The sequence below is a fragment of the Antechinus flavipes genome, chromosome 1, assembly GCF_016432865.1.
Source record: "Antechinus flavipes isolate AdamAnt ecotype Samford, QLD, Australia chromosome 1, AdamAnt_v2, whole genome shotgun sequence".
NCBI lineage: Eukaryota > Metazoa > Chordata > Mammalia > Dasyuromorphia > Dasyuridae > Antechinus > Antechinus flavipes.
In genome coordinates this window covers 127,825,178-127,838,063 of record NC_067398.1, presented here as the reverse complement: position 1 = coordinate 127,838,063, position 12,886 = coordinate 127,825,178, and positions in this window count along the sequence as shown.

The window sequence follows — 12,886 nt, the reverse complement described above, 5'->3', positions numbered from 1 at the left end:
GCCTTGAAGTTGGCATTTTGAAACCTTCTTATTCAAAAATATCAGCTAAAAGAGCTGCATAGAAAAAGTACTTTTTCAGTGAGTCAATTATAATTCTCATTCATGATTCACTCAATCTGCAGTTTCAAATAAGTAAATATTTATTTTAAGTAAAAACAATAAAATTTGCTGCAGAGATCATCTTGGATAACTATGTAATACTGGATTATATTAGTATTTTTAGTAAACATAACCTTTTTTTAGGCAGATTTGTTTTCTGATAATTCACTTTTATGTTGTAGGATAAAAAGAAATTACATGGTATAATATAGTCCTTCTGACAATTATCAACATGACAAAATGGCCTTCCCAACTGAGTTATATATCTACTCACACCCTTGCAGATCGGCAGATATTACTATCACAGACAAGCACTGCTAGAAGTGAAAATGTGTTTGCTTAAAAAGGTCTTATCAATCCATTATTAAATGGAATGATCTAAAGGATTAGGTCCTTCTTTATAGAAATTTGTAAAAACAAATTCTGTAGTTACATAAGAAATTGGTTTAAATTTGACTTTTTTTTCTTTTGCCCAGGATCACACAGCTAAGAAGTGTCATGTGTCCGAGATTGGATTTGAACTGGGTCCTCTTGACTTCAGGGCTGGTGCTCTATCCACTGCACCACCTAGCTGCCTCAATTTGACTTTTACTTAAAAGTCAAAGATTATAAACACTTAGTATTTTTTTTTTTTAAAGCTACTGCTCTAGAAAGAGAAGGAGAAAGGGAAGCATGGAAGCATTATGTGGCAGCTAGGTGGCTTAATATTTTTGTCAGGAGGACCCAAGTTCAAATCCAGCCTGACACTTACCCTGTTTGACCTTGGACAAATAGCTTAACCTTTATGGCCTCGAAAGCAGGTAGAAAACTGGAAGGGAACCAGTAGAATAGGACTTCGAGGAAAGAATAGGGACTGAGGAAAACAATAGTAGTGTGTCACTGTTATATAATGGTATTTAATGAACAAAATAAAACTATTAACGCTTTTCTCTTGCTTCTGATTTCACCATACACGACGAAGACACTCTCAATCCCATCATCTCCCTATGTTCCCAGCCTTTTTCTCAAAATAATGATAATTTGTTCCACTCATGTTTACTGATACATAATTGGTTTATTTATTTATTTATTATGGTTTACTTTTATCAAGAGCTAAGGAGAGTTTGATTTTATCTCTTAAGATGATATGGAACTGGTATGTTCTTGCAGTAGAAGAATAGACTGACTGGCTCTGCAGGAAATCTTGCCTGGGGAGCTTAGAGGCTCAGGCTTTTCCAGGAGAAGCCGAAGGATAGATTGGGTAGCAAGGAATTGCTTCCAGAGCACTTTCACTTCGGCACCCCGGTTTCAGAAGTTATATAGAAAGGAAGGGAAGCAAAAAAGCCAGGTGATACCAGGTTAGGTCAACTATCTTTCCCTTCCTTGGCCTCAATAATAATGTAAGGATCCTATTGCACTCTGGAGTAAGATGGGTCACATCTTAAATCACTGTATTCATATTTCTCTTTGGCTAAACTTTAAAAAAGGTGAGGATGGCTCATTGTTTCCCTGGATTTTCTAGCCCCAGGTCTTCCTCCCCAAAAGCCTTAAGTAAATCTTAATCCCCCAACTGCTGTCTTTTCTTGAGGAAATAATTCTACTCCAAAATAGAATTAAGAAAAAGACATTACAATATTTCAGGAGAACTGATTCAACTGAGACTGGAGTGACTCAGTTCTTCACACACTTTTTTTTTTTTTAAACACATGACAAAGGAGAACAAAAACTTTCAACTAAACTTCTAGAGAAAAAAAATCCCACAGCAGTTGTGAACTGATTCAACATTTGGAACTATGCCCAAAGTGCTCTAAAACTGACTACTCTTTGACCCAGCAATAGGACTACTAAATCTGTTTCCCAAAGAGATCATAAAAAAGGGAAAAGGACCCACATGTACAAAATCAATTGGGGAGAGCTGATCAATTTGTGTAGTATATCATTGTGATGAGAAGTTTAATAAGAAAGAGGAGTTCCTGTCTGTCACCCTTTGCTCTGTTATCTTCATTACTTTTTTCTAACATAGAAAAAAGTTTTAAACAGCTAAAATAAAATATTTGGTTGCCATTTCTCTCTTTGTATATCTTTGTTGCTTTTAGTTTGATATGAACTGGCAGTTTTCAAAAGTAGAAATGTGAGTTGTCAATAATTCCATGAAGAAATATTCAAAATCATTTGTACTTAGAGAAATAAAAATGAAAGTAAGTTTCCACCTTATGGCCTTTATTCTGACAAATATGACAAAAAGAGGAAGATGACAATTATTAAAACAACTATGAAGGGATATATTATTATTAGGGGGTTAAATGCATTTTATTTTACATAATCTATATGACATGTTTTTTAAAACAGTGCCTACACTCCAAATAAATCAAGGTAAAGAGTAAACGAATAAAGCTCAAGATGACATCAGTGCAAATCCTGATGTTGTGTAGATGACAAAAAGCAGTAGCCAGTTGTGATGACAACAGATTCAAAGTAATCAGCTGAATTTATGAATAGTTTTCTATTTCTAAACCATTCTTAAAGAACACTATTATATGAACTCATACCTCACAGAAGTCCAAGAGAGCCATCAAGCCACATCTTTGACTTCATGTAGTTTTTGATAAATTTGGAGGGATGGAGGAGAGGGGACTGTGAAGGGAAAAGGAGAAGGGAGCGAGAGAGAAAGGGACATATATGTTATTGATGAAACTATGAACTAGTATAACTATTCTGCAAAGCAATTTGGAATTCTATCACCAAAGTCACTAAATTGTGCATACTCTTTAATCTCTCAGTGGTGCTTCTAGACATAGATACCCCAGACAGTGGAGACAGAAATAAAGGGCTCACATGTATAAAAATAAGATGCTTTGGTTATTTGTGTAGATTATTCTAATAATTTTTTTTAAAGATAGGAAATTAGTAATATGACTCTAATTATTGCTGTTCTTTCCATCTACTTTTTGATAGTAAAATAAAGTCTGAAGTTTTTTCCACATCTTTTTCTTTCTCCTTTCTTTAGATATGCCAAAAATACAAACACAGACAGACCCTGCTCTCAAGAAGTTTATATTCTAGTGGGTGATGAGGATGTTTTTTCCTCTCCCCCCATCTTGGACAACCGGTCTAACAGAGGAAGGGGCCCCAGGAGTAGAATGAGCTTCCTCTGTGAGGAGATTTCTGTGGCATGGAGAATATTATTGATTAAAAAAAAAACCTGTAGGTTTTCTCCCAATAAATACCCTTATCGGCAGTGATTTTGATATTAGATTATTATTCTTAGATTATTCTAATAATTTTTTTAAAGATAGGAAATTAGAAATATGGCTTTGAAATTATTACCGTCCTTTCAGTCTACTTTTTGGTAGTAAAATAAAGTCTGAAGTTTTTACCACATCTTTTTTTCCCCCTCCTTCGTATATGTTGAGAATCAATGTCAGCATCCTCAGAATTGTATTGCCTATAATATGGACTTTTTCTATATTCAATAGGTCTGGTCTAGTTGCTTTTATTACCTTTCTTTCTTTTCTTTTTTTATAAATGCCATTTGTAAGCATATTTGAAACTATGGTCTTAGAATCCAAATGTGGCAGCACCAGTCTTGTATAGTGAAAACAATATGAATGTATTTGCAGATCATTTCCTCATTTCCAGCTTTTGTTTGCCTATCCTTTATGCAGCTTCTTTCTGAGTCTTGTGAAACCTTTGCTTAGTTGGCAAAATTTTCTTTAAACCTTCCCATAAACACACTTTTCTTCGTGTACTGATTGTTAAGGGTCTTTTGTTTTCCTATTACGCTATGAAACAAAACAAAAAAATGTACATACAAATACAGGTATGAATGAACAGAGAATAGAAAAAGATATAGAGGTAGTAACTTATAAATTGGCATGAACATTCTCCATTGAGATTTCACATTTTACCAGTTTTAAAATTTATTTTGTTATAATTGAAAATCAATTGCTAATACATTAAACAAAACATTAGAAATGACAGTATTGTATAGGTATGCACACTTCACCACCACAGATGAGTGACTATAAGGTTAGTCATGAGTTCTGGTCATATATATTTGATATAACTTCAAGAGCAATCATATCCCTTTATAGGAGATCTCAAAAAAAAAAAATAGTTTACTTTAGATAATGTATGTATACACATAACACATACACACACCTATATACCATACTCTCAGATAAGGTATACCTATGTACTACTTAAGTGTATGAGATAATAAATGCCTGCTAAGTAATGTAAGTTCAAGAGCCATCTGTGTACTATGCACAAAAATAATTTACAATGTTTAATCAAAAGGCCTACTAGTCCATTTTTCCCTCTTAACTGTTCCTGATGGCCAAAAGCCTGAGGCCTAGAACTTGAAGAGTAGTGTATTGGTAAACAAAACAAAAAAAAAAAAAGATAATACCTGAGGGGTGAGGTTCAGATTAAAAAAACAAGAGAGTTTATTGTTCTGCTCAGAAGTGACAAAGGCTTGCTGGAAAAGACTGGAAGCAGCCAGTTCTTACCCTAAATTACAATTGATGGGCTATGATGTAAAAGCTCTGCTGTATAAATGAATAAAAGAAAAGGCAAGGTCACCTTAATTTCTTTTCTACAGAGATAGGAGTCGAGTGTTTTTATTATTGTAAACCTTTGGAGGTAGGAGGTGCTGATCACTATGCCCAACTGATTGAAAAGCTGAGAAACGTCTGCTTCCCCCAGTACAATACTATTACTGTTGTTTCTTTGTTTGTTTTGATAGCCCCCAAACAGAAAAAAATGCAAGTGCAGTCATCATTTCCAGGAATAGAGACTATCCATGATCAAACTAAAAGTTGGTTTCAGGACAAAAAAGACTTTTCGATGAAAAAGATTGTCCTTACTCTTTGAGAATTTTTAGTCCAACCATAGAAAACAGAAAAAGAAGTAACACAGGACAACAGAGAATAATTACTGATGATGCTGAGTTGCCTGCTCTATAGAGTCAGGAAGAGCTGAGTTCAACCAGACACTTACTAGAAGTGTAACTTTGAGCAAATCATTTAATCTCTCTGCCTCAGTTTCCTCAGTTGCAAAACGGGGATATTAATAATACCTACCTCCCAGAGTTGTAAGGATCAAATGAGATAATAATTGTAAAGTACTTAGCATAGTTCCTAGCACTAAGTAAGCACTATATAAATGTTAGCTATAATAATTATTAACTAAATTTTTTTAAGGTCACAGAAGTTACTAAAGCACTTTTTTGGTCTTGAAGAGGAAGAGGTTTTGACTGATGCTATGACAAACCTTGGAAGTAAACCAATCCCTAGGGCTGCCTGGGTAAGGCATTAGAATTTTTTATTCTAAGGTCAAAGAAACCCAAATAAAAACAGAATCCAAAATAAACTAGGACACCAGTGGGAAGGAAGAATTGGATCTCAATTCAGAAGATTTGGACTCAAATTCCAACTCTTGACATTTTGTAGTCCTGTAATCTCCAATCTAAAAATCTAGGTTAGGTTAACTGACCTCTAAATTCCCTTCTAACTCCTTATTTGATTCTGTGAGGCCAGTTTCCATAACCCTAGCAACATGTGTTGTGTGTGGAGTAAGGAGTAGGGGTGTTTGAAGACCATTCCAGTGTCTTTGTTAAGAAAATCTCATAAAAAGTTAGTCACGACAGAACAACTGAACAACAACTACAAAGTACCTAGGACAGTTCTTAGTTTGGACTTGGTGAACTAGGATGGAGAAAAATTGCATTTTTATTTTCATTAACTTCCAATTGCAATTTAATAGTTCCTTTTATTATGAATGTAGGCAACAAAATTTAATTCTGTGAAAGGGTTTATGTTTCTCTAGACTGCCAAAGAGACCCTTGACACAAAAATGGCTAAGGTCCATTCTCCTAGACAATAGAGTAAGGAAAAGTCTTTAAATAATTTTATATTTGTTAGATCACTTAATGACACTAGGTGTCACTCTGTTTCACCCAATTGCAGATAGGGATACTTCAAAAAATGATGTTGGTTATTGATTGCTTTCTGATTTTAATTGTTTGTCAATAACTGCCCAACCACTAATCTATAGAGAAATAAGGTGGGAGGGAAGGACATAATAACTATAACAATGTAAAAAGAGAGAATAAGAACCATAGCGACAATCAAAAGTTAATGTCACAAAATTGTTAATAATAAGCATAGCTCCACAGAAGAGATAGAAGACGACACATCTCTTTACTCCTGTGCAGAGTAGGTAATTCCATGGGAGTGGAACACTGCATATGTTTTTGTTTTTTATGTATTTTTAAATTTTATTTATTTTATTTTTAAAAAACAGAATAAGAGAGCAAAGAGTGAAAGAAGAAAACAAGGGAAGGATTCATGAGGTTAAGTAATACCAAAACAAATTAAGGAGTAGAATTAAAGCAAAGAAGTAACAGGGATAGGAAAGATATGTGTGTGTGTCTACAGAAGTATATATAAATGTATCCTTGTAGTCTACTTGAGAGAGTTGGGGCGGATGAAAGGGGGAACAAAGAATAAAATAAAAAGTGTACAGTAGAGAACAAAAGACCAGGCTACAATGAAGTAAAGAATAGATGGACACTTGTTAATATAATTTCTTCTACTATTATATAGCCTTTCTTGAACTGGTAATTTATTGCTATGTGTTTGAATCCTCCCTGATGTTCTGCTGGGCACATGATGATGTTTTGTCTTTTTTGTTTGTTTTATTTTGTTCTATATTTCTTTTCTGATTTTTTTTTTCTATTTTGTTTCTAGGTCTTTGCTGTCACATACATACAAAGATGCTTCTATAAATATTTGGGGGACTTTCTTCTTATCAATGACCTCCTTTTAGTATATAGCATCTCTCCTTCAAGCCTTCTTATGGCTGCTTTTCATATATAAGCCTTTCCAAATCTATAGAGAAATAAGATGGGAGGGAAGGACAATAAGGGTGGGAAGAGGGAGCAAAGGATGAAAGAAGAAAACAAGGGAAGGATTTTGAAAGGTGCTATATCCTCCTTCATGGTATTTATAGTATTTCCGATATGTATTTTCAGAATTATAAGCCCTCCTCTCCCCTCTATTGTCTCTGTATCTGTTCTTCCCTTAAACCTTATTTGTACAACATAACTACAAAAAGGAATGTTTTCAAGAAATCTGGAAAAGTATGAATTAACACAAAGTGAAGTGAGCAATGTCAGGAGAACAATTTACACAATAACCACACCATGATCAAGAGAAATAATTTTAAAAGACTTAGGAACTTGGATCAAAGCAATAATCTAGCACAGGTCTGATGATTAGCCATCCTATTCACCTCCTGGAAGAGAGATGACATATTCAAGATGCAGAATAAGACATATATTTTTGAATATGGACAATATGGGAATTTGTTTTGCTTGACTACACATATTTGCTACAATTTTTACCTTTACTCTGCCCCAACTTTTTTTGAGCTACTCTATTGCTGATGTCAATCTTTTTTTTTTAATTGAGATTTCTTATTTTCAAAACATGCAAGGATAATTTTTTCAACACTGACCTTGAAAAACCTTGTATTTCAATTTCCCTTCCCCTTCCACTTACTCCTCCCCTAGATAGCATGTAATTCAATATATGCTAAATATGGTAAAAAATATTTGTTAAATCCAATATAGACATACATATTTATACATCTATGTTGCTGCACAAGAAAAATCAGATCAAAAGTAAAAAAAAAAAAATGAGAAAGAAAATAAAATTCAATCAATCCACAACAAAAAGAGTGAAAATTCTATGTTGTAATCCACTGTCAAGTTCTCACAGTCCTCTCTCTGGATGTAGATGGGTCTCATTATCACAAGCTCTTTGGAACAGATCTAAATCATCTCATTGTTGAAAAGAGCCATGCCCACTGATATCAATCTTAAACATATGATATACATTTTCCATGCAAAAAAACATAAACAATTTGTCCGTGTTTAGCTACTTGAAACTGATTTTTTTTTAAATTACTTTTTATTGATAGAACCCATGCCAGGGTAATTTTTTACAGCATTATCCCTTGCATTCACTTCTGTTCCCATTTTTTCCCCTCTCTCGCTCCACCCCCTCCCCTAGATGGCAAGCAATCCTTTACATGTTGAATGGGTTACAGTATATCCTAGATACAATATATGTGTGCCGAACGGAACAGTTTTCTTGTTGCACAGGGAGAATTGAATTCAGAAAGTAAAAATAACCCGGGAAGAAAAACAAAAATGCAAACAGTTTATATTCATTTCCCAGTGTTCTTTGAAACTGATTTTTGATGTTGGCTCTTGTATGTTGAATTTTCTATTAAATTCAGATTTGGTTGATAGAAAGTCCTGAAAGTTGGCAAGTTCATTAAATGTCTATTTTTTATCATTCAATAGTATGAAAAATTTTGCTGGATGTGATATTTTTGGCTACAGGCATAGTTACTTTTCTGGTAGACATGACTCCAGTACCTGTGGTCTTTTGTTGTGACTGCTAATAAATCCTGTACAATTATAATTGTAGCTCCAGCATATTTGAATTTTTTTTCTTGTTTCTTGCAAAATTTTCTCATTGATCTGGAGGGTTTTGAAATTGGCTAACAATATTCCTATGTGATTTTCACAAAGGATCTCTTTGAGATGGTTATTTTTTTTTTCAATTTCTACTTTCCCTTCCTTTTCTATCACTGTGGTAACAGTTTTCAGATAGTCTAATTATTCTTGTATTTTCTCTTCTTGATCTGTTTTTTCCAGATTTGTTTTTTTTTTTTTTTAATATAAGATGTTTCACCTGTTCTATTTTTTTCTTTCTTTAGAATCTTTTTTGTCATTTTTTTGGTCTTCCATAGCTTCACTGGCTTCCTCTTGCCCAATTCTAATTTTCAAAGTGTTATTTTCATTTTTGAGACTGTATCTCCTTTTCTAGTTGCTTTTTTCCATAATCTTGTTTTTTCTTGGATGGCTTTTATCTTTTTTTTTTCCCCCCTCAATGTCTCTCATTTGATTTATAATTTTTTTTTTTTTAGTTTTTCTATAAATTCCTTCTAGACAGGGAAACATTTCACATTACTCTTTGAGGTAGAAGAAGCTTTTTTACTTCATTGTCCCCTTCTGAAGATGAACCCTGATCTTCGGTAAGTTTCTATGGTTAGTTTTTTTGTTTGTTTGTTTTGTTTTTTTTAATGATAAGTATTGAAGTATTAGGTGTAAGTTTCTCTAATCATGTTGAGTGTGTTGAGGGGATAGTGTTTCTAACTTCATTTCAGCTCTCTCCTCTGACCTGGAACCCCAAACCAAGAACTCCCCTCTCCTTTAAGTGCCTACAGCCCTCAGTATCCCAGCCCCATTGCCCCTGCACTCCGGGTGTGCTGGTTCCCTCTCTCCCAGGGCCTATTGTTTCTGATCAGCCAAGGTTCACTCAATCTTCCTGGATGCAGTCTGGGAGGTGAAAATTTCTGTGGTTCCAGCTGAGGCTGGGGCCAAATCCACCTAGCCCCAGGACTTCCCACTTGGTATTTCCCTTGAGCTAGACCAGAGGTGTTTGCATTTCACAGTGGCTAATACCTGGTTAGGGTCTTTCTTTGGATCTTCTTGGATTGTCCCAGAAGGACCCCAGTTCTGCCCAAGTCTTCTTGATTTTTCACCAGTCTTTGTTCACCCTGAGGCACAAATTTGTTCTGTTTGTAGGAGAAATCTGGAGAGCTTTACCATCTTCCCAGAATTCTCTCCCCATTGCATATATTTTTAGACATTTTTGATGTATTGATCAGTTTTGTTAGGTTTACTGTCTTCTACTTTTTCCTTTAAAATACTCTTTGTTATATGGATGGCTCTTTGAGGTGCAAAGGGTAGGAAGGGGTAATTTAAATCATGTAAAAGAAAAGATAACACTAAAACTTATTCTAAAAAGTTAAATGAAGAAGGCATGGAGATGGGAGATCTGAATTTGGATACCTTGACTAAAATGTAAGGAAAAGAGAAAACTTTAAAGGGAGTGTGGGGTTTAGGCTTGCCAGAGACCATATTCTCTTGGATTGCAATAGAGATTGGTTATATTCCATCCATATTCTGTTACTAAACTGAAGACATTTCAGCCTGAGCTTGTAGGAAAGTCTCTACTGTTGGTTTTAATGTGCTGATCATCATACTTTACATTTGAAGCTCTTGCTCAAAGACCTCATATAAATATCTGTAGGGTTTACATGTACAGCATGGACTTCAATGATGACTTTTTTGAGTATTATATAGAGCTATAAATAGGAATCCTAGTACCTTGGACAAATCCAACTAAGTTCTGGAAAGACCTTATCACAGTAAGCACTGAGAAAGATGGCAACTTGTCTTCCTTTCTTCTTCATGTCTTTGCTGGGATGGGCCCTACTTCTGCCTTTATCCTTCTGCACCTCCCCAAGTTGGAATAAACTTTGCAGGATATAGGAAGGAAATTCCTTGGATTGCTGTGATGAAGAATGTCCCTACTTCTCAGTGCCTGAGATAAATCCACAGCTACCTTTTAGATATAGTTCTGCTATTATATGAAAGGATATATAATCTTCTTTGAGAATTGGAATACACTATTTATCCTATATTTCTCTATTTCCCAATAAAAGCTGACATAATCATCCTGTGAATTGTAGTGGGAATTCTCTTCCTGGAGAAGGCCTTAGGAAAGTTTTGCATCTTCTGAGGTAAGTTGCATAAGTTTGATTCTGTCTCTCATCTCCCTAAGGCATTATATAAACACGAGCTTTTATTTTTCCTACTCTCATAGTCCCATTTCTTCCTTACTTTCTTATTAATAACTATGAAATGAGTTAGAAACTGAAAACACTGAGACTACATGAACATTTCCATAAAAGAAAATAGGCACTTGTTTTTTATCCATTGTTTTTTAAAATAATTTCGTACTTTCTTTTTTTTTTAATATTTTATTTTATTTTATTTAATAATAACTTTATATTGACAGAATCCATGCCAGGGTAATTTTTTTTTACAACATTATCCCTTGAACTCGCTTCTGTTCCCATTTTTCCCCTCCCTCCCTCCCTCCACCCCCTCCCCTAGATGGCAAGCAGTCCTATATATGTTAGATATGTAACAGTATATCCTAGATACAATATATGTTTGCAGAACTGAACAATTCTCTTGTTGCACAGGGAGAATTGGATTCAGAAGGTAAAAATAACCCGGGAAGAAAAACAAAAATGCAGATAGTTCACATTCGTTTCCCAGTGTTCTTTCTTTGGGTGTAGCTGCTTTTGTCCGTCATTTATCAATTGAAACTCAGTTGGTCTCTTTGTCAAAGAAATCCCCTTCCATCAGAATATGTCCTCATACAATACCGTTGTCGAAGTGTATAATGATCTCCTGGTTCTGCTCATCTCACTTAGCATCAGTTCATGTAAGTCTCGCCAAGCCTCTCTGTATTCATCCTGCTGGTCATTTCTTACAGAACAATAATATTCCATAACGTTCATATACCACAATTTACCCAGCCATTCTCCAATTGATGGGCATCCATTCATTTTCCAGTTTCTAGCCACTATAAACAGGGCTGCTACAAACATTTTGGCACATACAGGTCCCTTTCCCTTCTTTAGTATCTCTTTGGGGTATAAGCCCATCAAAATGGGTCCATGACCTAGGCATAAAGAACAAGATTATAAAAAAATTAGAGGAACATAGGATAGTTTATCTCTCAGACTTGTGGAGGAGAAAGAAATTTGTGACCAAAGATGAACTAGAGACCATTACTGATCACAAAATAGAAAATTTTGATTACATCAAATTAAAAAGCCTTTGTACAAACAAAACTAATGCAAACAAGATTAGAAGGGAAGCAACAAACTGGGAAAACATCTTCACAGTTAAAGGTTCTGATAAAGGCCTCATTTCCAAAATATATAGAGAATTGACTCAAATTTATAAGAAATCAAGCCATTCTCCAATTAATAAATGATCAAAGGATATGAACAGACAATTTTCAGATGATGAAATTGAAACTATTACCACTCATATGAAAGAGTGTTCCAAATCATTATTGATCAGAGAAATGCAAATTAAGACAACTCTGAGATACCACTACACACCTGTCAGATTGGCTAAGATGACAGGAACAAAATAATGATGAATGTTGGAGGGGATGTGGGAAAACTGGGACACTGATGCATTGTTGGTGGAGTTGTGAATGAATCCAACCATTCTGGAGAGCAATCTGGAATTATGCCCAAAAAGTTATCAAACTGTGCATACCCTTTGATCCAGCAGTGTTTCTATTGGGCTTTTAAAATAATTTCAACACCAAGTATATATATGGAGAAGGGAGAGTGAGAAAAGATGACTTGAATTTAGAAGTTAGATTCTTTCTTCTTGTTATTCTGGTCTTGTTTCATTTTGCAATACTTTTAATACAGTTTTTCTTTCAGAAGAAAATCTTTGTTAGAGTACTGTATAAAAAGATAAATAAATTTCCCACCTTGTACTAACTGACTTATCCAGAAGGGCTATGTAATCTCTGTCCCAAAGCCCATACCAATGGGTCTGTCTCCTCATTGGTGGAAATGAATGACTTGCACCTGTGTGGAGTGAGAGGCAGAGTTGGAGGGTGTGTGTGTAAGAGAGAGAGAGAGAGAAAGAAAGAAAGAAAGAGAGAGACAGAGACAGAGTCAGAGAGATAGAAACAGAAAGACCGAGAGACAAAGAGAGGGAAGAGAGACAGAAAGAGAGAGACAGAGAGATAGAAACAGAGAAAGACAGAGACAGATACTCTAGGTTGCTTTAGAGAATCTTTCCTTTCAGTAACCTGAATCGAGTTTCCTGGCTTTGTTATGC